The 27684-nt window shown below is 48.9% G+C and overlaps 1 pseudogene; it reads left to right on the forward strand.

Moving 5' to 3' along the window:
• LOC141271410 (uncharacterized) overlaps positions 1-27684 on the forward strand; it is a 140666-nt pseudogene that overhangs the window by 43525 nt on the left and 69457 nt on the right.

The following is a 27684-nucleotide window of genomic DNA, read 5'->3' on the forward strand; positions in this document are numbered from 1 at the left end:
TGATCCTGCCGACTACGCCAAAGTTGACGCGCCCCTGGGCCTTCTGTGTCGTGCGGCATCGCGCGCACGGGGGCTTACCCGGAGCCGGATCAGATGGGGGTAGTAGTCTCGTGGCGGTGACCCGGTCCGTGCCCAGGGAGTCAAACTAAGTGGCGAGTCTATTAGCAGTAGATGTTGGATGACTACGCCACCCGTTGAATGCAGCTTTGGAGCTGCCACTGCAGGGCAGACCGCTGAGGCCGGTGGAAGGATGGTGCAGCGGGGATGGTATAACCCTCAACGGGAGGGGTATGGCCTCAGGGCAGCAGGTGTAGATGATGGGGGTTGTGATGGTGCAGCAAGGAGAGTCAGAATCGTATGGTGCAGTTTCAGGGTTTTTACTCACAGATGGTACTTCAGTCACTTCGGCCGGGAGTGACCACCCGAGCCGTACTGCGTTCACCAGGTGCGGGACTCGGCTAACCCCCAGGCAGTTCCGGAGCGTGGTCCTGAGCTCCCCTCTCTCTCTCTTTCTGCTGGCCGTCCCCACCAGGGATCCACCTTTGTCCGGCTCCCTCGGGCCTCTTGGTGGTTAAACCTTCTCTGGCTTTCCTGACCCTACTCGTGGTGTGCCTTCCTGGTGGATATGGTGAGGGTCGTGCCAAAACTTGACCACGACCTCCGGTTCCTGGCTGAGGATCATTAGCCTCCACCAGTTTGGGTTCCGGTACCCGTTTCCGCCAACCCTTCACCCGGTAACTTGTGGGATCTCAGGGTTCCCTCTGGCTCTGCGTCTCTGGGCCTTTCTTCCTCCTCTCTCTCCACTGCAGGCTTGGCCCTGGAGCTGGGCCCAGCCGGAGCCACAGCTCCCCGTCAGCCCTCCTCAGACTGACTGACTGACTCACTCACTCTCCCTGTCCTAAGATGGTGCCCACCATATATACTCCCTCTATGTGTGAGCCCAGGTGACTTGCACCCAATGGGCTCCTATCTCTATGCCCAGAGCCCCTCCCCTATCTGCCCCTACACTACTGGGATGTTCCACCCCCCCTCCCACTCCAGCCAGGGACAGACACTGTCGTACCTGCACATTCACCTAGTGGGAGTACCATTGATCTGTCCCCCGGAAATGGGATGAGTGTAGTGCATGCAGCTAGCTGAGCTCAGTCCCACACTCCATCCTTACCCGGGAGTGGAATACCACACCTCTGGCTCGAGGTGCACTACCCCTGTAGCAGCCGAGTCCTCGGGGTGCTACATTTGTTATCTTCGTAGACATTGGTCTTTGTACATAGATCTTACCGGTCTCTGTTGTGATTTTTCAGCATACGATAACCTCTTGGTTATTTTGTTGGTTGTATCTTATTCTTCATTATATAAAACACCACTTGCCTCCTTCTGGGGATGCCCAGGGTTGCACATTCTTTATGTACATATCATGATTGCTTGCCTTGAAGGTCATCAGCCCCATGAGACTTGGTGACACACATGCGACGCGTTGTTGTGACAGGTTTTTCTACAATGTTCATTGTATCATACGTTTATGTGAACGCCTTGTGCATTGATTCAATAGGGGTGCGGCAATGCATCTTTTATTGCATGTTATTAAATGATTTTATATATTTTCTTGTGTGTCCAATTGTAAAAACGTATATTCATTTATTGATAAGGTGTGCGCATTCAATTTGTATTGGTTCTTTCTCTCCTGTTCTTGTTACGTGTCCATTCAATACAGGATGTAGCACCCGTTTTACATTAAGATTATTTTAATGTATTGTAATTGACTAATTCGTGCACCTTACCCCTCATGCTTGTTGTTGTCAACCCCCTGCTCAATGCAGAATTCACTAAACATCTCCTACAGATCTCTGTCCAGCCTCTGTTTGAAGACTTCCATTGAAGGAGAACTCACCACCTCTCGTGGCAGCCTGTTCCACTTGTTGATCACCCTCACTGTCAAAAAGTTTTTTTTCTAATATTCAATCTGTATCTTATCCCTTTCAGCTTCATTCTATTGCGTCTCCTGTTCCCATGTATTAATGAAAATAAGGATGATCCCTTTCCAATGTGACAGCCGTTAAGATATTTGTAGACCGTGTGGGAAATCAGGATCCATTTTGTCTGCTCAGTCCCTATTTTATGTTTTAAATCTATCACGCAGCACTTTTACACAGAAATCTCCCCCCTACACATTCCAAGTCCCTGAGATTCTGGATTGAACCAGACTCGACTATCGCTGAATCCCAAAAAACAATTTCTTGCTTGTGGGCATAAAGCCCTTTCTACCAGTGGTGTATATAAACCTCACCCGCATTTAATTAAAGTGGAATCTTATGCTGGACTAGACAGGTGTGCATGTACTGTATTGATTCTCCAAAATCGCTCATCACAACACCTCTTATCCGGCCTTGCACATCAACTCTGGTGGGCCCGTTGCACCAACAACAGCTATTAAGTCTACTCTTCTTTTTTGCAAGCCAAACATTCCCAGATCCTTTAACCATTCTTCGTAGGACTTGCTTTGCAGTCAGCTCACTATCCTGGTAGCTCTTCTCTGAACTTGGTCCAGTTTTTCAATGTCTTTTTTAAAATGTGGTGCCCAGAACTGGACACAGTATTTCAGATGAGGTCTGACCAGAGAGGAGAAGAGCGGGATAAATACTTCACGTGATCTAGACTCTATGCTTCTGTTAATACATCCCAGAATTGTATTTGCCTTTTTTGCTGCTGCATCACACTGTTGACTCATGTTCAGTCTGTGATCTATTAGTATACCTAAGTATTTTTCACATGTGCTGTTGCTTAGCTCTATTCCTCTCATTCTGAATATCCTTTTTTAATTTTTCTTGTCCAGATGTAGAATTTTGCATTTCTCCCTGTTAAAAACCATTCTATTATTCACTGCCCACTGTTCAAGCTTATCTAGATTCTTCTGAATTCTTTCTTCGTCTTCTGTAGTGTTCTCTATCCCTCCTAGCTTTTCATCGTCTGCAAATGTGATTAGTATACCTTTTAGTTCCCATATCTAGATAATTTATAAAAATGTTGAACTGCACTGGGGCCAAGGACATATTATTCTGGATGTTCTCCTTAATCCAACATTACCTTAACTATGGCAGTACACTGATATTTGGGTCTGTGGCAGTGCTCAGAAGAGAAGGACATTTGTGTATTGGAATGCAGATTTGCGGGAAGAGTTTTTAGACCCGAATTAACATGGCAGAATGACAGAAAAATAGAATAGAAAACCCCATAAAGAGGAATTCATCTATAGGTGTAGTGACTATCTTGACCCCATAGGCACTTTTTGGAAATTGGCACACCGTTTATGTTGCAGAGTAAAGTTCACCCTGCTAAAGCAATGCTAAACATGTGGATGCTAAGTGTGCTTCGGGCACACTTCAAGGCCCATATGGGTGCAATTGCTGTATTGGTTTATGGAAGCCATGTTGCATTTCAAGAGTCATTGAGCTACTAGTAATGTGGAAACCTATTTTTCCATTATGGACCTAAGTGGGGCGCTTGCTTTTTGCTGGATGAGAAGAAGTTTTAATTGGTATTATTTTTGGCTACATCATATTTTTTTATAGTTTTTTATTCCAATATTTGGGAGGCAGAATGATCAAAGACAGCTGCACATCATGATCTACTGGCTTGTGATTTAAGGTCTACTGTTTGATCGTGAACTGTTATTCTCTTACTGAAAAATTTGAATTGCGATTTGCTATCAACATTTCAAGTAAAAATGTTGTAAAATTATAATTAACAATATTTTATTAAAAAATATTTTGGCTTCATTCTTGGCAGATGACTGTACCAGGAGAACAGAGGGACATCTGACATCTTCATTTTTAAAATCTGACGACCTTAATATCACGCAAGATACAATTGAAGAGAGAGATAATTTTCCAGATATTCCTTCATCCTTTCACAGTGAAGAACTATCAACTGATCCTATTACACAGGCCCTATCGTCTGATTCATCACGGAAATATTTTAACGACAAAACAAATCTTGTTAAACAGAAGAGAATTTACACACGGGAAAAGTCCTATTCCTGCTCAGAATGTGGGAAATATTTTAACAAAAAATTAAATCTTGCTAGACACAAGAGTACTCACACAGAAGAGAAGCCATATTTATGCTCAGATTGTGGGAAATATTTTAAGAATAAATTATCTCTTATTGTACACAAAAGAATTCACACAGGGGAAAAGCCCTATTCCTGCTCAGAATGTGGGAGATATTTTAACCAAAAGTCAATTCTTGATAGACACGAGAAAACTCACACAGAGGAGAAACCATATTCATGCTCAGAATGTGGGAAATATTTTAAGTATAAATCATATCTTGTTATACACCAGAGAATTCACACAGGGGAGAAGCCATATTCATGTTCAGAATGTGGGAAATATTTTAACCAGATATCAGCTCTTCTTAGACACGGGAGAACTCACACCAGGGAGAAGCCATATTCATGCACAGAATGTGGGAAATATTTTGCCTATAAAAGAAGTCTTGCAAGACATCAGATAATTCATGCAGGGGAGAATGTTCCATTCTGAGTATACCCCAATACACCATAATCATAACATATGATAGGTGTTGCCAACTTAATCCTACACTTGGGACACTCAGGGTCCTTATTGTTATCCAAGTTTGACAATTAGGATTTGACAGCAAAAATATGTGTAATGAATATTTCCAAGTTTCTATACTTGGACAAAGTATACTAGACGATTGTGATTCATTCATTGGTTCAACTACATTCTCCCATTTATTTTTTTCCTGTTCCCTCATTATGACATTAGATAGCCAGGATCATGTTATCTTACGACTGCAACAAGCTATTTTTTTTTAAATATATCCCTTTTTCCATAAACGGGTTGTCCCACGAACAAAGTACATTTTAATCAATAGATGTTGGGATAAAAACAAGTTCCATAATTGGATGTGTCAAAAAAAATGCTCCTGTGCCGAGATAATCTTATAAATATGCCCATGGTATGTGTAAAGGTCGTATCTGACCATAGAGGAACATTGGTCTGAACATACCACATGTCCTGGGTAGGGGAGATACCTAAAGAGAGGATATAGACAGGATGGGATTGCAGTTGATTCTTTCTATGAGGTAAAATATGTTTTTAACCGGAATGGAAATGTTTTCTCTCTCAGAAAGAATCAGCTGTGATCCCATGCTGTCCTGTCTGTATCCTCTCTTTTGCTTCTTCCCCTGCCCAGGAGATGTGATTTGTTAAGACCATTTCCCTGCACAGTCAGAAACGGTCATTACACAGGACATGAAGAAAGAACAAAGCGGTCTGTAGGAGCGCTGAAGCCAAGGAAGAATTCAGGACAGTATTAAAGATTATATGGTGACAAACCTTTATTCATTACTTGTGCTCCACAACGCGTTTCGGTAGCGGACTGCTACCTTCATCAGGTAGTACAAAAATTCAGTGAGGAAATGACATACTTCTAGGGGCAACGGACCGATGATTTTACAACAATTTTATGACCTCATTGCACCCTTAGTATGCTGGTGACAAAACCCCAAACCAGCAAACCAGCTAAAGGAACAATGAATGAAAACAATGAATGAAAGACTAGAACTGTATAAAAAAGGAAGCATTATGATATACATATAAAAAGTTTAAAAACTGCAATCTATTATAACACAAATGAATTATGACATAAAATCTTTTACATTTTTTTTTAGTTTTTTAAACTTTTTAAAAAATCAATCAATTTATGTGCAAGAAACAATAAATGTCCTACCGCAGTTTTACCATGTGTGTCCAGTGTAATTTTTTTTACATACCCAAACAAATAAATCTTGGGGTCTTCAACCAAACCTGCTGATGATGGTTTATTTACAATTATAGGTTGGGCCACTCCACACTGTCAACTGCTTTGCGTCGCATCCAATGAGAATATGGCCCGTCCACTGTAATTGTTTGATAGGACCCGAAGGCTTAATAGATGTCTAATATTTGTAGAGGGGGATTTTTTGATTTTTTTCAGGCATAAATATCATTTTCTACTGATGTATGTTTGAATATGGTATTATCCACTTTCTATTGGCCAGTACTTTCCCCATTATCTAGACATCTGACTAGCCCAGGGGATGGGGATGACTCGGTACCCGGGCCTTTGCCTGGCCTTTAGGGATGTCGCGGTGGTCGGCTCCCGGGTCCGTATCCTGGGGTCTCTCTTAAAAGGGGGTTATTGGTTGTTAAGTTTATGAAAGTTCGTGACGCCACCTGTGGCTTCTGGTGAGGATCACCAGCGCTGCGCAGTCCACTGAGGCTGATGATAAGGCAGCTTGATGGTATAGCTCCCCACAGGTGGAGCTAGGCCTCAGGGCAGTGTATGAAGGGGGATGCAGGACAGGCTAGACCCAGCCGGGTCAGAGCAAGAACAGGGACAGACACGATAGTCACTTCAGTACTTTTTACTGATGGAAATTCAGGCACATCCCGGAGCACTGTAGGGTGAAGGGTGCATGTCAGGATCCTCCCCAATGAGCGGGTGTAGGGCCTCCTGTTTCTTGCCTGTGCATGGTAAGTTTCTGACCTGCCTGGAGCTAGGCCTAACTTTGTCTCTGTCCTGCACTGGCTGACTTTGTGGTAGGGCCTTCTCTTGGAATACACGCTCCCAGCTTACGGGGCCTATGTGTCTCTTGGCTGGGACTTGTAGTTCTCCAGGGAATCTGGTTGTACCTTACTGGGTCATAGAGATCCCGGTAAGCTTCGGACCCAGTGTCCGTTAAATGCTTCGGGGTGAGCTAGTTAAGCTCCTCTGCCCCCTATGTACTAACTCTCCACTCGCCTTTGGCCTACTCGTGCCCTCACTAGGCTATACACACTAACGGCAGCTTGCCGCGCTTCACTGATCTTATGGCGCCGGCATACCTAAAGCTTACTATCCTGAGCTACAACTGAGTCTGGACTGTGCTCCACTGCAGACTAACCTCTCTCAGGCTTCTCTACTGCAGGAACTCTCTCAACAGGTTTGGCTCTCTGTCGACTCCAGTCTAGACTAACTGCTGCCTGGCTCCACCTTCCCTATTTATCTCCCTAACGGGCTCCCTCTGCTGGTCTGAGGTGGAAGGTGGAGATGTGTGAATGGTTATGGGGGCCTCTTGTGGAGGAATCCATCAATGCACTCTTCCAGGATCTGTGATACCAAGCGCAGCTGGGCGTCACACATCCACTGTCAAAAGAGAGACAGACCTGGTAAGAAGGCATTTTTACCAGGCTTTGGCAAGATGACAACTATGGCATCCTGCATTGAGAATGGCAAAGATCCTAACCAGAGATTTATTAAGCACTTACGCTCACTGGGTGACAAAATATCTTTATCTTTTATATATTTTCCTTGGAAGGCCATCCACCCAAGGAGGCTTTTCAGTGGCCATAGACCCTATAGTGAAAATATTTCTAAGCTTTGAAGCGCATTAAAAAAGTCTCTTGATTCTATTGCCAGATTGGCCTGATATAGAAATAAGATTCTCTCATTTACTGTTTAAAATATTTTAGAAGTATAAAATGTCTCAAGAATTCTCAGTATGGAAGGTGTACCATGTACTAGTTGAGCTAATGTGCGCAACTCCTGGTTGGGGGATTAGTTACCTTTTCTCCTTCAAAATAATGTTATTTAAAGAAGAATCACTTCCTATGTGCCACGACCATCAAGTGTTTGCTCTGCATAAACTGTTCTAGGTTCTCTCTAAAGGGTCTTGTACAAATCTGTCTTAAGTCTCCCTCAGTGTCTGGTGTAATCAATTATCTAAAGGCTCAGATTTATTCTTATTTATATCCTTTCTAAGGGCTCCCCTAAAATCTGCTTTCATTGTTTCACATGGTCCATGCATCAAGGCCATCCCCTCTTTCATTTGAAAGCATTCAGAAGGTTATTTCTCTTCTGCTCCCCCACTCTAAAAGGTAACCAAAAGGGTTCAGTTTCCAAAGTTTAGGTTCCATAACCCCTACATCTGGAAAACTTAGGACCATGATGAAGAGTGCTCTGACAATGTTCGAAAAAGAAAGCCAATAATATGTATGGATATGGAAATTTGTAAAGATCCAGTGTTTATTCTTGTAGGTTATTATTTTGCCACACATATCAGGACATTAATCTATAGTTCCACGATTATTTTGACACCTGATGTTAGAACATAACTCGAAGGCAAAATCACCTGCATTTAATAAGCCAGGTAACTTTAATCTAGTGTCTAGGTATTAGTAACAATTCTAATAATAAAAAGAAAGCTACATAAAAAATCAAGCATGTCAACATACAGTAGCTTAAAAAAGTTGTTCACTACTTTTTATAATGCCTCCAATGTACTTAACCTGTGGAGAGAAGATTTTTTGTAATTACCTTGCGTTGTGTTCTGCTGCATTGACCATCAGAGAACTCATGGATACATTTGTGGAAATCAGGTTGGGTCAATGAGGTCACCTCCTGATCCCCATGGATATGTCATATGGGGTTGGAAACTGGAACTCTCCGGTCGACTGGAACCCATGGAGACGTTCGGAGAAGCCTGATTAGGACCAGCCAGTAATCTGGCCCCATGGAAACTCACGGAGATGCCAGGGTGGGACCCTCGGGTCTCCTGGCCTTGTATCTTGAGGGACTGTCAGCTTCCTAAGCTTGCCACTGCATCCTCTCTTTGGGGGCACACCAAAAGCAGGAGGGGCCACTGGTTGAGGTAGTTGGCCCTGGAAGTCCCAAAGTCACAGCTGTTCTATTACCGGGGGGCCAGCAGAACGGTGAGACTGTATAATTTTGCACTATCTTGGGTATTTGCTGGGACTGTTCTGTGTTTATTGTCTGTTTGGTGGTTCAATAAAGTATTGACACACTGTTTTACCCTAACCCTGTGTTGTCTGAGTAGTATTATGCCCATGGAAGACCCCGTGTCTTCACAGCTATATAACATGGCATAGCGTTAGCTATGGGCGAGTTATTTGTCTCTTGCTCCCCAGCACATTACATGACTAGGGTATTGCAAAGTGTCTATTGCATTAATAAATGACCACATAACACTGAGTGACCATGGAATATAAATGGCCACAGCAGCCTTTATTAAACATTAGTGATGAGTGAGTATGAATTGTTAACCCTTTCGGTGAGCACGCATGCTTGCCGAGTATTTGCGGCGTGCTTGGCATCGATCAAAGTGTCACCGTGACTGTATGTGTCACATCTGTTAAACACCTGTGACACATGCAGCCGCGGTGACACTTTCATTGAGGCAGAGCACGCCGCAAATACTCGACGAGCACCCGAGCGTGCTCGCCGAAAGGGTTAACAATTCATACTCGCTCATCACAATTAAAAATAACAATTATTTGAATAAGAATAATACCATTAATTTCTCTGAGGAGCTCCTGGATGGCCCCTAACACTGAGGGCAGTACCGGTGTAACAGACCAAAGTATACCCAGAGTCCAGACTAAACCCGAGTTTAAAGCTGCCTAAGCCATTTCATACCCCCTCATGCCAGTTTATATCCCCTTTGATATCAGCAGCATTGAGTGATATCCACAAGAATTACTTAATTTTTCAACATCTTATTTGGGGTTCAGGTTTGCCAGGTAAATTATAAGAGAAGATAACTGTAAAGACCTGGGGTCTTCCGTGGGCGTAACGCTACTCAGACAACACAGGGTGAGGGTAAAACAACATGGCAATACTTTATTGAACCACACAGCGGATAACACACAGAACTGTCCCAGCAAATACCCAAGATAGTACAACATTATACAGTCTCACCCTTCCTTCTCCGCCCGCCTGGGATAGAACAGCTGTGACTTTGGAGACTTCTAGGGCCAACTACCTCAAACAGTGGCCCCCCGCTTCTGGCGGGCCCCCACAGAGAGGAGGTAGCGGCAAGCTTAGGAAGCTAGCAGTCCAGCGAGGTATAAGGCCAGGAGACCAAAGGGTCCCGCCCTGGCCTCTCCGAGAGTTTCCATGGGGCCAGGCGACTGGTGGGTCCCTCCTAGCAACCCAAAAACAACATATACATGGGGCCAGGTGACTTCTTCATCCCAACTCTGGTCTCCCCAAAATGTATCCATGTCTCTCTGATGGTCAATGGAGCAGATCCGAATCTTTCCAGTCAGGGTCGATACCCTTAGACTAGAATCATGTAGATTACAAATCGGTGTCTCTTTGGATGCCATGCAATCCATCTGCTGTCCTGAAGGATGTTTCTTATTCTCCTTGTAAAGTCTTTTTGATTCTCCTTGATTCTCTGGCCCAAGTCTGACTGCTACAGAAACACATGTCCCTTCTTAAGTACACAGCCACAGTTCAAGGGTCGTTAGTCACATGTCAAAGATAAAGGTTCAGGGCTCATCTATCATTGTTTGAGATATTCTATTTACATAGTTGGTATCACAGGGCTATTGTAAATAAACTTTCAGCTGACTTAGTACAATTTGTCATTAGCATAGTAAACATAATTGTTTCCAAAGAAATAGAATTCAGCATTCAGGGTTATACAAATACTATGACCTTTTTGATCAGCAAGAGAAATACAAATACATTTATCAGTCAACACAACACAATAGTGTATTTCTCTTGACTTAACAAATCTAATCGTCTGGCTTATTAAGGACATAAATCTTAAAGTTCTAAGCACATAGACTTTTATTACTTGAACCAGAAAAACTTCAATCAATAAAAATATTAGACTTCCAAAAACATTTAATGAGATAAAGTTTCCTACGGCACTTCTCATGTATAAACACTGGTGCCAGCAGTGATTTCTTTGTTGATGTTGTGTCAGTGATCAAAGGCGCGCTTCTGAGTGGAGTTTTTTTTGAATGGTTGTCAGTGTATTTAGCACATCAGAGTTTACATCATCTGAAAAGGGCGTGGGGTCCACAGTGTCATTTTCTGAGGGAGTGAGGCCAATACGAAGCTTGGCCTTCTGTCCATACATGACCTCAAATGGAGTGCACTTGGTTGAGGCATGCACAGATGTGTGATAGGCAAACAGAACACCAGGGATGAACTGGTCCCAGTTGTTTGACACATCTCAGATGTTAGACTTCCCAGTCACATTGTATTGTAAGATCAATCTTAATCATGTAATTAGCAACACAAATACCTTTCCACTACGTGCATGTCAGTTTTGAGTTATTAAGAAATGACATCTAAAATCGCATTTACAAGGGCTCATAAAATAGAAAATCGAGGGGTATATTGTAGCCTGGAGAGGTGAAAAATGGCATCTAAAGTCTATAATCTCATTTACAAGGGTTTATAAAATAGAGGGGCATATTGTATCCTGGAGGGGGTATAGTTTGGCCGAAGGTCCAATTCCACCTCATTCAAGTGTACCCCATCCTTCCTAAGGAAATCAGGATCCTCAGCTTCCAATTTTCTATGTCTCACGACCAGGCCCTCATTCCTGATCACAAAAATAGACAGTGTTCTGTTGACACACTCCCTGGTTTTGTTAATCCTGTCCACTGAACGAGCGTTCCAACGTGAGACATTCCGACGTGAGACATGCTGCCATTTCTGACCAAACCAGGATGGCCTATGGAAACAATGACTGTATGCAAAGTACATCAAATTTAATATCTCTAATCAGATCCCTGGATGACCAAATTCCGAGATAATTACTTGCAAAGTTCATAACCAGAACATCCGGGGACCAATCCAGTCTGGCATAATGATGTAGCTGGGGAAGAACTCCCCTCCACAGCAACCCCTGGATCCCAATCCAGTGAACTCTCACCTGGCCTCTGCCAAGTACTGTAATCTACCCTCCAGCCGTGCGTCTGCTCTTTACACACCCAGTAATGAATGACTCCCAATTCATACCAAGCATTTATCCGTGTCTGCAGGAAGGGGGGGGGGGGGGGGGTAAAATTAAAAATTAAGAATGAAACACAACCAACAAGTCAAGTACCAAATGATCTTTTCACATATGCAGACAAACATAAGATTAATATCGTCTGGACTCCCAACAGCCAATCTGCTTGATTACCGTTTCTCTAAACCCCCACCTTGCTGCCTCCGTGGCAGCCCCAATTCTAAATGAATGTAATGCAAACTCATTATTATTAACGTTTTACAAAAAATGAAAACAAATTGAAACTTGAATTTTTATCACCATCCCTCTTACCATTTCTATCTGCAGTGTTCCAGGACCCTCCCTTTCTTTGGCCTGACTTGGGTAAGATTTCAGGGGCATATGGTTTGACTCCCTATTCCATTTGGGTGCATTCTTATACTTTGGTGTCTAACATGACCCCTCTGTTTACATTCCATATGCACTGATTGCCATCATGGTGTACAAAATTTCAGACCCATGTGTCCTGTTGCCCTGCAGACCCTGGTCTTTTCACTTCCTTTGTCTGAATTTATGATGTCATCTAATGATTTGTGAATGTTATTCCAATTATTAATAAAATTGTTTTCATGCGCCAGTTATACTCTTGTTCTCTTTAGTAGAGATGAGCGGTGTTCGACTAGACCTGTTCGCCAATCTCAAATTTGAGCTGTTTTGGGCGGTGTTGGAGTCATTCGACGAACTCGAACGATTTGCTAAAAATTCGGCTGTTCGAGGTTATGTTCGATAACTGCAGGGATTGTCTGACACTCACTGTAATGCCACAGCCATGGTGGTTGTGGCATTACAGTGGTTGCCCAAATCGATGGGAACAGTGCTCACAGTGAAACATGAAAAGCCAGCAATTCAGCAGCGGCATACACCGGTACCCGACAATTTAGAACAGAAAGAATAGAGCATCACACATAAATTAGATAGATAGAAACATGTTGTAACATCCCTGGCGGCGTGCTTGCATGGTGCACCACCTCCCACCATGCAAGACCGCAATCTTACCTGTCAGTCCATGCTGCACTCTTTGCTCCAGTACCTGCTGTGTCCATGTCTCTTGTCTGATTGCTTAGGGTGTCGGCGTGGCTTTCTGCTTGTTTCTTATAGCTACTGTGTGCACAGTCCTAATGCGTCCCCAGCCTATTGCTGTGAGTCACTTTATACTTAAACCCCCTTCACCCAGTGGGAGGTGCCTGAGCAACACTTTCACTCAGTTTGTCTTTTGCAACTGAGGTGCCAGGTCCTGTCCTGACTCTAGTCTGTCCGCCACCCTGGGGGCTGAGTACCCAGGGCCTTTTCCTGTACCTGTGACTTCTAGTCTGTTTCCACCACCCTGGGGACCGAGTACCCAGGGCTGCTACCTGTATCTCTGACTTCTAGTCTGTTTCCTCCACCCTGGGGACTGAGTTCCCAGGCTCGTTCCTGTATTTTGTTCCCGGTTCAGTTCCTGTCTGAACAGTGTCCTAGCCTGTTACTTGTTTCTCTCTATGTCCGTACCTTCCCTTTGTCTGCAGTGTCTGAACCTGCACCTAACTCCAACTCATTGTCTCTGTATTTCTGTTTGTGAGTTTTGTGTCCACTCGCTACTTCATTGTAAGTACCTTGTGTGTATCTGGTTCTGCTTGTCCCCTTTATCTGCCTCCGTATCTACCTCCTGTGTTCTAACCATCTTCCTGTATTTTCCAATCTCTTCCATGTGAGCAGAGCCCTGTCCTGTCTGCCTTCACCTTCTGCTCTGTTCTGCTCTGCTTGTTCACCGCTCCGGTGGTTCCGCTCTGCTTCGCTTGTTTACCGCACCTGCGGTTCTGCTCTGTTCTACTTGTTCACCGCTCCGGCGGTTCCGCTCTGTTCCGCTTGTTTACCACACCTGCGGTTCTGTTCTCGTCTGCTTGTTCACCGCTCCGGCGGTTCCGCTCTGCTTCGCTTGTTTACCGCACCTGCGGTTCTGCTCCACTCTGCTTGTTCTCCGCACCAGCGGTTTTGCTCCGCTCTGCTTGCTCACCGCACCTGCGGTTTTGCTCCGCTCTGCTCGTTCACCGCACCTGCGGTTTTGCTCCGCTCTGCTTGTTCACCGCACCTGCGGTTTTGCTCCGCTCTGCTTGCTCACCGCACCTGCGGTTTTGCTCCGCTCTGCTCGTTCACCGCACCTGCGGTTTTGCTCCGCTCTGCTTGTTCTCCGCACCTGCAGTTTTGCTCCGCTCTGCTTGCTCACCGCACCTGCAGTATTGCTCTGCTTTGCTTGTTCACCGCATCTGCGGGTTTTGCTCTGCTTTGCTTGTTCACCGCATCTGTGGGTTTTGCTCTGCTTTGCTTGTTCACCGCATCTGTGGTTTTGCTTGTTTACCGCATCTGCGGTTTTGCTCTGCTTTGCTTGTTCAACGCATCTGCGGTTTTGCTCTGCTTTGCTTGTTTACCGCACCTGCGGTTTTGCTCCGCTCTGCTTGTTCACCGCACCTGCGGTTTTGCTCCGCTCTGCTTGTTCACCGCACCTATGGTTTTGCTCCGCTCTGCTTGTTCTCCGCACCTGCGGTTTTGCTCCGCTCTGCTTGTTCTCCCACCTTCCCCCCTATGGGAAGCATGGGATCCTATCATCTCTGACCTGCAGGCCTTCCTGGTGGTCTTTCTAATGGTCTTCGATGAGCCTAATCCTGAAGCTTCTGCTAAAGCTTCCCTTCCCAATATCCTGGAGCAGCCCCGATGGGTGATGTGTGTAGGTAGCCTACCAGTTCTCCAGCCCGAAAAGACTGCTGCCCACACAGAATCCACACAGGATGACAATGCTCCACAGAATACTTCCCTTCCCAACCTCAAGAGACAGTCCAGACGTGCAAGGCATAGAGGTAAACCGTCACGCTGGGTTCTGTCCTCCCAAAGACCTCCTGTTCCCCAGCCTGTGGAGGCAGCTATCCGCACAGAGTCCATGAAGGATGACTATGTTCGTCAGGCAAAGCAGAGGCCAGAACTCAGTCACAAAGTCGGATTGCGGTCCCGCTGCGGTTGTTTGGGACCTCCGGACGGTCTTTGTCCAGCGAAGGTTGGAGAATCCCAAGACATTAGGCCTGTAGGAGAGGCTGCCCTTGGCGTTAGTGACGCGCCCCCTGGGCCAGTGCTGTTAGGGATACCCGGAGCCGGATCAGATGGGGGTTGTAGTCTCCGAGTGGCTGTGACCCGGTCCGTGCCCAGGGTGTCAAGCTCAGTGTGTGGCAGTCCTTATGATGTTACTAGATGTTCTTCTGTGTCGACTACGCCACCCGTTGATTTGCGGTCAATGCGGCCGCCGCTGCAGCAGAGTCCACTGAGGCTGATGATGTGAGTGCAGCTTAGGTAGTATAACCCCCAACGGGAGGGGTATAGCCTCAGGGGGTCAGCCGTGGAGGATGGTGGTTGTGAAGGTGCAGCAAGGAGACTCAGAGGCATAAAATGCAGTTCCAGGGTTTTACTTACTGGTGTTGCTCGGGTCACTGTGTACAGCAGTGACCACCCAAGCCGTGCTGCGTCCACCAGGTCCTGGACTCGGTCAACTCCCAGGCAACTCCGGAGTGTGGTCCTGAGCTCCTTTCTGTCTCTCCCTTCTTCTGGCCGTTCCCACCAGGGATCCACCTAAGTCCGGCTCCCTCGGGCCTCTTGTTGGTCAAGCCTCCTCTGGGCTCCCTGACCCTATTCTTGGTCTGCCTTCCGGGTGGATTTAGTGGGTGATCGTGGCAGATCCTGCCCACGACCTCCGGTTCCTGGCTAAGGTGTGCTGTAGCCTCTGCCAGCTTGGGATCCGGTACCCTGTTGCCGACCCTTCACCCTATTAGCTCTCTTATGGGCTCTTGGGGTCCCCTCTGCGCCTCTGGGTCTCTCTCTCTTCTCCTCTGCTCTGCTTCTCAGGTTACACTCTGACAGACTGACGTCTCACAGACTGACTGACTGACTGACCCTGATCTAAGATGGTTCCCACCTTATATACTCCCTCTATGTGTGAGCTCAGGTGACCAGCACCCAATGAGCTCCTAGCTTTACCCAGGCTGCTCCCCCTATCTGCCCCTACACTACTGGGATGTTCCACCCCCCTCCCACTCCAGCCAGGAACAGACACTGTCGTACCTGCACATTTCTCTAGTGGGAGTACCATCGGTCTGTTCCTCGGAAATGGGATGTGTGTAGTGCATGCAGCCTACTAGCTCAGTTCCACACTCCATCCTTACCCGGGAGTGGAATATCACACCTCTGGGTTGAGGTGCAATACCCCTGTAGCAGCCGAATCCTCAGGGTGCTACATTAGTGTTTCCTCTCCACAGATGACCATGACTGTCTCCGTGGCAAGTGAAGGCCTCGGATTAACCGGAAGTTTCGGGCTTAAAGCCTTGAAGAGTCAGTGTCTGATTCCCGTCCGACAACTCCAGAAGCCGGTTTGGGCATTGTCAGTGGAAGGACAAGCCCTACTCAGAAACAGTCAAAATATGTCTGTACAAATTAAGCTCCAGATTGGAGCATTAAACATGAAGAAGTTCACATTTCAGGTGCTGTCTGGTTTACCCACAGGTCGTCCAGAGCCAAGAGATCTAGTGCCCGCTCAGGTCTGGAGATCCTGCATGGTGTTTCCTGGGGGACTGCTGAGGTGCAAGGGGTGTCCAGTCCCCATATCTTCAGGACAGTCAACAGTTTCTTCTTCTTCTTCACCAGATCTGCCAGTCGCTGACTCGCTGTGCGCTGAAGTCTCCGAAGGAAGGGAAGCGGAGGCATTGTCCCCACACAGTCTCGACGATTATACCAATGATCTGGCTTTAGTTACCGCCCCGTCTCGCAGACGTGTCATCTCAGAAACCAGACTGAAGTTGGTCCCTAAGCAAGGATCTTCCATCTTTAACAAATCTGGCAATAAGTCCATCAAGGCGGTGGCTATTTCCAAGTCTCTGCACCCCTCCAACCAGGCGGAGGACCTCCAGTTGCCTTATGAATCCTCCGGGGTGCTATCTGATAACAAATGGAGAGAGACTTTTCTGCACCCTGTACCTGGTACTTCGCCCACTTCATCCAGTAAGCTTGGCAAAGTGTACGTCAAGGCGGTGGTTACCCCCGAGTCTCTGCACCCCTCCAACCAGGCAGAGGACTTCCAGTTGTCTCCTGAATCCTCCGGGGTGCTACCTGATAACAAAAGGAGAGAGACTTTTCTGCACCCTGTACCTGGTACTTCGCCAACTTCATCCAGTAAGCTTGGCAAAGTGTACGTCAAAGCGGTGGTTAACCCCTGAGTCTCTGCACCCCTCCAACCTGGTGGAGGACCTCCAGTTGTCCCGTGAATCCTTTGGGGTGCTACCCAATATTAATAAGTGGAGAGAGACTTTCCTGTGTCCTGTTCCTGGTACCTCGCCCACTTCATCTGTTGCTGAGGATGGCCCGATGAAAGGAAGCATCCTAGTTACCAAGATGATGAGACCAGCTTTGTTCCCTCTAGTGGACAGAAGAGGAAATCTTCTTGAGGAGAAGGATCGGCCTCCAAATTCTCTGCAGAAAATCCTTGCTGGCGGGCGGAAGAGGGGGCATAAAGAGGGGGGTACTGTAACATCCCTGGCGGCGTGCTTGCTTGGTGCACCACCTCCCACCATGCAAGACCGCAATCTTACCTGTCAGTCCATGCTGCACTGTTTGCTCCAGTACTTGCTGTGTCCATGTCTCTTGTCTGATTGCTTAGGGCGTCGGCGCGGCTTTCTGCTTGTTTCTTATAGCTACTGTGTGCACAGTCCTAATGCGTCCCCAGCCTATTTCTGTGAGTCACTGGATACTTAAACCCCCTCCACCCAGTGGGAGGTGCCTGAGCAATACTTTCACTCAGTTTCTTTTTTGCAACTGAGGTGCCAGGTCCTGTCCTGACTCTAGTCTGTCCGCCACCCTGGGGGCCGAGTACCCAGGGCCGTTTCCTGTACCTGTGACTTCTAGTCTGTTTCCACCACCCTGGGGGCCGAGCACCCAGGGCCGCTACCTGTATCTCTGACTTCTAGTCTGTTTCCGCCACCCTGGGGGCTGAGTTCCCAGGCTCGTTCCTGGATCTTGTTCCCGCTTCAGTCCCTGTCTGAACAGTGTCCTAGTCCGTTATTTGTTTCTCTCTATGTCCATACCTTCCCTTTGCCTGCAGTGACTGAACCTGCACCTAACTCCAACTCGTTGTCTCTGTACTTCTGTTTGTGAGTTTTGTGTCCACTCGCTACTTCATTGTAAGTACCCTGTGTGTATCTGGTTCTGCTTGTCCCCTTTCCCTGCCTCCGTATCTACCTCCTGTGTTCTAACCATCTTCCTGTATTTTCCAGTCTGTTCCATGTGAACAGAGCCCTGTCCTGTCTGCCTTCACCTTCTGCTCTGTTCTGCTCTGCTTGTTCACCGCTCCGGCGGTTCCACCCTGTTCCACTTGTTTACCGCACCTGCGGTTCTGTTCTGCTCTGCTTGTTCACCGCTCAGGCGGTTCCGCTCTGCTTTGCATGTTCACCGCACCTGCGGTTTTGCTCCGCTCTGCTTGTTCCCCGCACCTGCGGTTTTACTCCGTTCTGCTTCTTCTCCGCACCTGCGGTTTTGCTCCGCTCTGCTTGTTCTCCGCAAATGCGGTTTTGCTCCGCTCTGCTTGTTCACCGCACCTGCGGTTTTGCTTCACTCTGCTTGTTCTCCACTCCTGCGGTTTTGCTCCGCTCTGCTTGTTCACCACACCTGCGGTTTTGCTCCGCTCTGCTTGTTCACCGCTCCTGCGGTTTTACTCTGCTAGTCCACCGCACCTGCGGCTCTGTTCCTGTATCCCAGTCTGTACTGGTCCCCACACAGCCTGCGTTCATACCTGCCACTATCTACCTGTATGCATTCCAGCCATGCCTGTCAGCACCCACCTATCTGCATACCAGCCGCGAATGCCAGTACCCACCTGCCTATATACCAGCCATGCCTGCTAAGTACCCACCTGCCGTCATACCAGCCATGCATGCCAGTACCCACCTGTCTGCATACCAGCTAACCTGCCTGTTCCTGCATTTCCCGGTGTGGGTCAACAGTTGTGACCGGGGTCTGACCTGGAGTAGCACCTGGTCCCTCTGCTCGGTTCCTCCCTGGTTCATGGAGTCCACTGAGCCGCCGTGCGACCTTGGTCGGACCGGGTTCATACTTAGTTACGCCCCTCCAGGCACTCCTCGGTTCATGGTACAGTGGGATCACTAATCACGCTCACGCTAGTCAGTCCGGGCGCGAGCGTAACACATGTCAGTCACATATATAAGAAGTACAGTGACAGTGTTGGTTACTGTACTTGTGATTTAGTGTTAAAGGATTTATTAAAAAAAAATAATAGTGTTTTCATGCACCTGTCTCTTTAAAAAAGCCGGCCGGCAATTCAGTATCGGTACCCGACAATTTAGAACAGAAAGAATAGAGCATCACACATAGATTAGATAGATAGAAACATGTCAGTCACATATATAATAAGTACAGTGATAGTGTTGATTACTGTACTTGTCATTTAGTGTCAAAATAAAGGATTTATAAAAAAAAAAATTGGCGTGGGGTTCCCCGTAATTTTAGTCTCTAGCGGAGGTTAAGCAGATGGCTGGGGCAGATGTTTGAAGCCTGGGAAGGGGGTAATACCCACGGAGCTTCCCAGGCTACTAATATCAGCCCCTAGCCTTTACTAGCTATTAAAATGGGGGACCCCCCCAAAAAAATGATGTGGGGTCCCCCCTATTTTAATAGCTAGCAAAGGCTAGGCAGACAGCTGGGGGCTGATATTAATAGCCCAGGAAGGGTGCCATGAATATTGGCCCCCTCCAAGGCTAGAAACACCAGCCGTCAGCCGCCCCAGAAATGGCGCATCCATAGGATGTGCCAATTCTGGCACTTAGCCTTGCTCTTCCCACTGCCGGCAGTGGGGTAATAGGGCTGGGGTTGATGTCAGCTTATAATGCCAGCTGACATCAAGCCCAGGTTAGTAATGGAGAGGCGTCTATAAGACACCCCCATTACTAACCCCATAGTCAAAGTTAAAAAAAACACAAACACCCAGAATAAAGTCCTTTAATTGAAATAAACACATAATTCTTTAATGTTCTAAATTAAACCACACTTACCGTCACGCCCATTCCAGCTGAAGCCAATGTCTTCTGCAATAAAAGTAAAATAATAAACCAACCTCATCCTTACCTTTCCATGGTTCCCAGGACAGCTTCAGCTCTGCTACATTGGCATGACAGGCTGGATCGCAGCAGAACGCTGCCATCCAGCTTGCCATGCCGCAGACACTGGGAAGCGCAGGCATGCTTGCGCTCCTCAGTGTCTCGCTGTGACGGCAACCAGATGAGCCGAGTTCATGTCCAATGAACTCAGCTCACCTCATGCACGTCACTGACAGCGTGGGAGAATTCTCCTGCGCATGCTGTGAGCAGGAGAATTCTCCCACGCTGCAATGGCATTGAGATGACAGGCTGGATCGCAGCTGAACGCTGCAATCCAGCATGCCATCCTTCATAGACACTGCAAAGCGCAGGCATGCTTGCGCTCTGCAGTGTCTCTGAAGGATGACAAGCTGGATGACAGCGCTCAGCTGCGATCCAGCCTGTCATCTCAATGCCATCCCAGCGTTGGAGAATACTCCTGCTCAAGCGCTGAGTGCAGGAGAATTCTCCCACGCTGTCAGTGATGTGCATGAGGTGAGCTGAGTTCATTTGACATGTCCAATGAACTCAGCTCACCTCATGCACGTCACTGACAGCGTGGGAGAATTCTCCTGCGCATGTGGTGAGCGCAGGAGAATTCTCCCACGCTGTCAGTGACGTGCATGAGGTGAGCTGAGTTCATTGGACATGAACTCGGCTCATCTGGATGCCGTCACAGCGAGGCACTGATGAGCGCAAGCATGCCGGCACTTCTCAGTGTCTGCGGCATGGCAGGCTGGATGGCAGCTTTCTGCTGCGATCCAGCCTGTCATGTCAATGTAGCAGAGCTGAAGCTGTCCTGTAATTTAGAACATTAAATAATTGTGTGTTTATTTCAATTAAAGGACTTTATTCTTGGTGTTGTGTTTTTTTTTAAATACTTTACTAGAAATTCATGGCGGTCATGTCTAATATTGGCGTGATCCCATGAATTTCGGGCTTAGGGCCAGCTGATAATACCAAGCTGGCCCTAACCCCTTTATTACCCAGTGAGCCACCGCACCAGGGCCCTGGATGAGTTGGGTACAGTGCTAGAAGATGGCGCTTCTATGAACGCGAAATTTTCTGGGGTGGCTGCAGACTGCAATTTGCAGCGGGGGGGGGCAGAAAGCTTGGGCCTCCCTGCGCTGCGGATTCCAGCCCCCAGCTGCTTAGTTGTACCTGGCTGGACACAAAAATAGGGCGAAGCCCCACGTATTTTTTTTTTAAATTATTTCATGAAATTCATCTTTTTCAATACCGAAGAACTAGATACCGGTCGTGAGAAACAATCCCCAATAAAGTACAGCTACAATGGCAGAAAATCACCACTCTTACCATTACTACCCAACCTCTCACAGAAACCCAACCATTCTGTCCAAGCCGCCTCATAACTCGTTCTTGTGCCTTCGCCTATCGATTGTAACATTAACCCCCAAGCTATCAGAAGGCCAGCCTCCATAAATGATCTGGGCAGGGGGTGGCACACAGCTCCACACCCGGAGCCAGTGAACGAAATCAATCCCACTGGAAGAGAGAAATGGAATCAGCTATACAATTTTTTACACCTGGGATATGCTTAGCCCGTACCCATGTATTTAATTCTAGACTTCACAACACTAAATGTCTGGTCAGAATGACCACCGGGGAGAAAGATGCCGACAGACTGTTAATCCTCTTATTATGAAACTATTCCCCCCCCAAACTTCAGTCATTACCACTATGAGAAATAGCTCCAACAATGCCATATTATGCATCAGGCTGTAATGCACACGCCCGGGCTGAGTGGTGTGTGCGTGTATATGTAGTGATTCCACTGGACCGTGCCGGAGAGTGAATGCCTGGAGGGGCATAACTAAGTATCCACCCGATCCGACCAGGGTCGCACGACGGCATACGACGCCAGTGCACCAAGGAGGAACCGAGCAGAGGGACCAGGTGCTACTCCAGGACAGACCCCGGACACGGCTGTTGACCCACACAGGGGAATACAGGAACAGGCAGGTTAGGCTGGCACACAGACTGCAGGGTATAGGCAGACACGGTTGGTATGCAGACTGGCGGATGCTGGTAAGCATGACTGGTATGCAGGCAGGGAGGTACTGGCAGGTACGACAGGTTGGAGCACCGAGTGGATAGGACTCAGTACAGACTGGGACTCAGGAACAGAACCGCAGATGCGGTGGACAAACACAGCAGAGTGAGGCCACCCAGAGCGGCGAGCAAGAGCAGAACAAGACGAGACCGCCTGGAGCGGTGAGCGAGAGAAGAGCAGGACAAGGCCGCCTGGAGCGGTGAGCGAGAGAGGAGCAGGACGAGACTGCCGAAGCAGCGAGCAAAGGGTCAGAGCAGAGTGAGACTGCCGGAGCAGCGAGCAAAGGGTCAGAGCAGAGTGAGACTGCCAGAGCAGCGAGCAAAGGGTCAGAGCAGAGCGAAAACCGCAGGAGCGGTGAGCAAGGCAGAGCAGAGCGGAAACCACAGGAGCGGTGAGCAAGGCAGAGCAGAGCGGAAACCGCAGGAGCGGTGAGCAAGGCAGAGCAGAGCGGAAACCGCAGGAGCGGTGAGCAAGGCAGAGCAGAGCGAAAACCGCAGGAGCGGTGAGCAAGGCAGAGCAGAGCGGAAACCGCAGGAGCGGTGAACAAGGCAGAGCAGAGCAGAAACCACAGGAGCGGTGAGCAAGGCAGAGCAGGCAAGAACGGCCGGAGCGGTGAGCAAGGCAGAGCAGAGGGGACAGGGCTCTGTTAACACGGAACAGACTGGAAGGGAAAGGCAGAACCAGGTACACACAAGATACTTGCAATGAAGTAGCGAGTGGACTCTAAACTCACAAACGGGAGTACAGGGACAACGAGTAGGAGTTAGGTACGGGATCAGATTCTGCAGGAAAAGGGAAGGTATGGACATAGAGAAAAACAGGTAACAGGCTAGGAGAGTATTCAGACAAGAACAGACACAGCAGCAAGATACAGGAGCGGGTCTAGGTATGCGGCTCCTAGAAGGCGGAAAGAACAGGCTAGGAGCGTGTTCACACTGGCCTGGAAATACAGCCTCCAGGATAGGCAGAAGACAACAGGCTAGAAGATAGTTCAGACAGGACACAGTTCAGACACGGGAACTGATACCGCAGTGACTAGAAGCCAACTGACAGAACACAATGCTCAGGCAAGGATTCCAGGGAGGAGCTGGGTTAAATACCAGGTGACAGACAGCAATAGGCTGAGGACGCATTAGGGGTGTGTCTGCAGCAGCTACAAAAAACAGGAAGTTCAGCGGGCGTCGCCCTAAGCAGACAGAGCAGAGCAGACAACATGGAAAGAAGCCAAAGTGACAGTCTGGACTGGAAATCAAGTGCGCGCTCTTGCACAGTGGGAGATGGACCACTATGCAAGGACGCCGCCAGGTATGTTACAGTACCCCCCCTTACACCCCCTCTTCTTCAGGCCTGCCAGAATCTTCCGCAGGGAATTTGAGGGCCAATCCTTCTCTTCAAGGAGATTACTTCTACTGTCCACAGGAAGAGACAAAACTAGTCTCATCTGGGTAGCTAGGATGCTACCTCCTATCCAGCCATCCTCAGCAACAGACGAAACGGGTGGAGTACCAGGAACAGCACACAAGGAAGTCTCTCTCCACTTATTATCAGGTAGCACCCCAGAGGTTTCAGGAGACAACTGGAAGTCCTCCGCCGGGTTGGAGAGGTGCAGAGACTCGGGGGTAACCTCTGCTTCGGGGTACATCTTGTCAAGCTCACAGGTTGAAATGGGCGAGGTATCAGGTACAAGGTGTAGAAAAGTCACTGTCTCTTTGTTATCTGGTGGTACCCCGGAAGATACAGGAGACAACTGGAGGTCCTCCACCTGGTCGGAGGGGTGTAGAGACTCGGGGATAACCTCTGCTTCGGAGTACACTAGGTCGGACTCACTGGAAGAAGCGGGCGAGGTATCAGGTACCGAGTATAGGAGAGTCTCTGTCCATCCGCTATCAGGTAGCACCCCGAAGGGTTCAGGAGACAACTGGAGGTCCTCCGCCTGGTCGGAGGGGTGTAGAGACTCGGGGATAACCTCTGCTTCGGATTACACTAGGTCGGACTCACTGGACGAAGCGGGCGAGGTATCAGGTACAGAGTATAGGGAAGACTCTGTCCATTCGCTACCAGGTAGCACCCCGAAGGGTTCTGGAGACAACTGGAGGTCCTCCGCCTGGTCGGAGGGGTGTAGAGACTCGGGGTTAACTACCGCTTTGAGGTACCCATTGTCAGGCTCACAGGACGGAGCGGACGAAGTATCGGGTACCGGGTGTAGGGAAGTCTCTCTCCATTTGTCATCAGGTGGTATCCCGGAGGATTCAGGAGGCAACAGGGGGTCCTCCGCCAGGTAGTAGAGATGCACAGACTCGGAGGTAATCACTGCTTCGGAGTACCCTTGGACAGGCTCACCGGTTAAAGTGGGTGAAGCATCAGATGCCGGGTGCAGGAAGTCCTCCTGTGTGGATTCTAGGTGGGCAGAAGTCTCTTCGGGCAGGAGAACTGGTGCGCTACCCACGCAAATTACCCTTCAGGGCTGCTCCGGGATACAGGGAAATGAATCTTCAGCAGGGACTTCAAGGTTGGGATCAGGAGGTCTTTGGGAGGACAGACCCTGGCGTGACGGCTTGCCTCTACGCCTAGCACGTCTGGACTGCCTCTTGAGGTTGGGAGAAGTATTCCGGAGAGCGTAGTCATCCTGTGTGGATTCTGGGTGGGCAGTAGTCTCTTCGGGCAGGAGGACTAGTGCGCTACCCACACACATTACCCATCGGGGCTGCTCCGGGATATTGGGAAGTGAAGCTTCAGCTGAGGCCTCTGGGTTAGGGTCATCGAAGACCATTAGAAAGGCCACCAGGACGGCCTGCAGGTCCAGGACGATAGGATCCTGTGTGTCCCATAGGGGGGCGATCCATTTCAAGGCATCACCCGCTAGGTAAGACATCATGAATCCCACCTTAACCCGATCGGTGGGAAAATAAAGAGGGTAGAACTTGAAGTGTAGCAAGCATTGCTCCACAAATGCACGACTCAGTCTTGGATCCCCATAGTACCGTGGCAGATCCGCAGGAACGAGTGCAGATAGATCCATCTGGACGGGTGCGTAATTCGCCTGGAACTCAACTGGTAGCAAAAAAATAAAAAATTTCTTCTAGATGCACGTATTCGCTGAAAAACGTCTCAGAGAGCGAAAGCCGTGGGCTCAACGGGAACCATGACCTGAGCATGCTGTAATGCACACGCCCGGGCTGAGAGGCGTGTGCGTGTATATGTAGTGATTCCACTGGACCGTGCCGGAGAGTGAATGCCTGGAGGGGCATAACTAAGTATCCACCCGATCCGACCAGGGTCGCACGACGGCATACGACGCCAGTGCACCAAGGAGGAACCGAGCAGAGGGACCAGGTGCTACTCCAGGACAGACCCCGGACACGGCTGTTGACCCACACAAGGGAATACAGGAACAGGCAGGTTAGGCTGGCACACAGACTGCTGGGTATAGGCAGACATGGCTGGTATGCAGACTGGCGGATGCTGGTAAGCACGACTGGTATGCAGGCAGGGAGGTACTGGCAGGTACGACAGGTTGGAGCACCGAGTGGATAGGACCCAGTACAGACTGGGACTCAGGAACAGAATCGCAGATGCAGTGGACAAACACAGCAGAGTGAGGCAACCCAGAGCGGCGAGCAAGAGCAGAACAAGATGAGACCACCTGGAGCGGTGAGTGAGAGAAGAGCAGGACAAGACTGCCGAAGCAGCGAGCAAAGGGTCAGAGCAGAGCGAGACTGCCGGAGCAGCGAGCAAAGGGTCAGAGCAGAGCGAGACTGCCGGAGGAGCAAGCAAAGGGTCAAAGCAGAGCGAGATTGCCGGAGCAGTGAGCAAAGGGTCAGAGCAGAGCGAGACTGCCGGAGCAGCAAGCAAAGGGTCAGAGCAGAGCGAGACTGCCGGAGCAGCGAGCAAAGGGTCAGAGCAGAGCGAGACTGCCAGAGCAGCGAGCATAGGGACAGAGCAGAGCGAGACTGCTGGAGCAGCGAGCAAAGGATCAGAGCAGAGCGAGACTGCCGGAGCAGCGAGCAAAGGGTCAGAGCAGAGCGAGACTGCCGGAGCAGCGAGCAAAGGGTCAGAGCAGAGCGAGACTGCCGGAGCAGCGAGCAAAGGGTCAGAGCAGAGCGAGACTGCCAGAGCAGCGAGCATAGGGACAGAGCAGAGCGAGACTGCTGGAGCAGCGAGCATAGGGACAGAGCAGAGCGAGACTGCTGGAGCAGCGAGCAAAGGATCAGAGCAGAGCGAGACTGCCGGAGCAGCGAGCAAAGGGTCAGAGCAGAGCGAGACTGCCGGAGCAGCGAGCAAAGGGTCAGAGCAGAGCGGAAACCGCAGGAGTGGTGAGCAAGGCAGAGCAGAGCGGAAACCTCAGGAGCGGTGAGCAAGGCAGAGCAGAGCGGAAACCACAGGAGCGGTGAGCAAGGCAGAGCAGAGCGGAAACCACAGGATCGGTGAGCAAGGCAGAGCGGAAACCGCAGGAGCGGTGAGCAAGGCAGAGCAGAGCGGAAACCGCAGGAGCGGTGAGCAAGGCAGAGCAGAGCGGAAACCGCAGGAGCGGTGAGCAAGGCAGAGCAGGCAAGAACGTCCGGAGCGGTGAGCAAGGCAGAGCAGAGGGGACAGGGCTCTGTTAACACGGAACAGACTGGAAGGGAAAGGCAGAACCAGGTACACACAAGATACTTGCAATGAAGTAGCGAGTGGACTCTAAACTCACAAACGGGAGTACAGGGACAATGAGTAGGAGTTAGGTACGGGATCAGATTCTGCAGGAAAAGGGAAGGTACGGACATAGAGAAAAACAGGTAACAGGCTAGGAGAGTATTCAGACAAGAACAGACACAGCAGCAAGATACAGGAGCGGGTCTAGGTATGCGGCCCCTAGAAGGCGGAACGAACAGGCTAGGAGCGTGTTCAGACAGGAACAGGCAAGATACAGGAATGGGTCTAGGTATGCGGCCCCTAGAAGGCGGAAAGAACAGGCTAGGAGCGTGTTCACACTGGCCGGGAAATACAGCCTCCAGGATAGGCAGAAGACAACAGGCTAGAAGATAGTTCAGACAGGACACAGTTCAGACACGGGAACTGATACCGCAAGGCAGGAAACATAGACAGGACCTGGCACATCAGTGACTAGAAGCCAACTGACAGAACACAATGCTCAGGCAAGGATTCCAGGGAGGAGCTGGGTTAAATACAAGGTGACAGACAGCAATAGGCTGAGGACGCATTAGGGGTGTGTCTGCAGCAGCTACAAGAAACAGGAAGTTCAGCGAGCGTCGCCCTAAGCAGACAGAGCAGAGCAGACAACATGGAAAGAAGCCAAAGTGACAGTCTGGACTGGAAATCAAGTGCGCGCTCTTGCACAGTGGGAGATGGACCACTATGCAAGGATGCCACCAGGTATGTTACACAGGCCCTTTGCTCTCATTCCTCTGGCCACGAACTTGCAAACCATCTACCCTGAAAATAGGCTCCAAAACCTTGCCAACCTGATGTATCGGTAAACAACTCCAACTCCAAGCTGTCAACCCATTCTTCCATCAAAACCCATCTACCATTATGCTATACCAAACTCTCAAATCAGCTTTGTGACATGCCGATAAACATATAAAATGAGCCGG

Source organism: Phyllobates terribilis, unplaced genomic scaffold (assembly GCF_046119375.1).
Source record: "Phyllobates terribilis strain yellow unplaced genomic scaffold, ASM4611937v1 Scaffold_5__5_contigs__length_657084704, whole genome shotgun sequence".
NCBI classification, from domain to species: Eukaryota; Metazoa; Chordata; class Amphibia; order Anura; family Dendrobatidae; genus Phyllobates; species Phyllobates terribilis.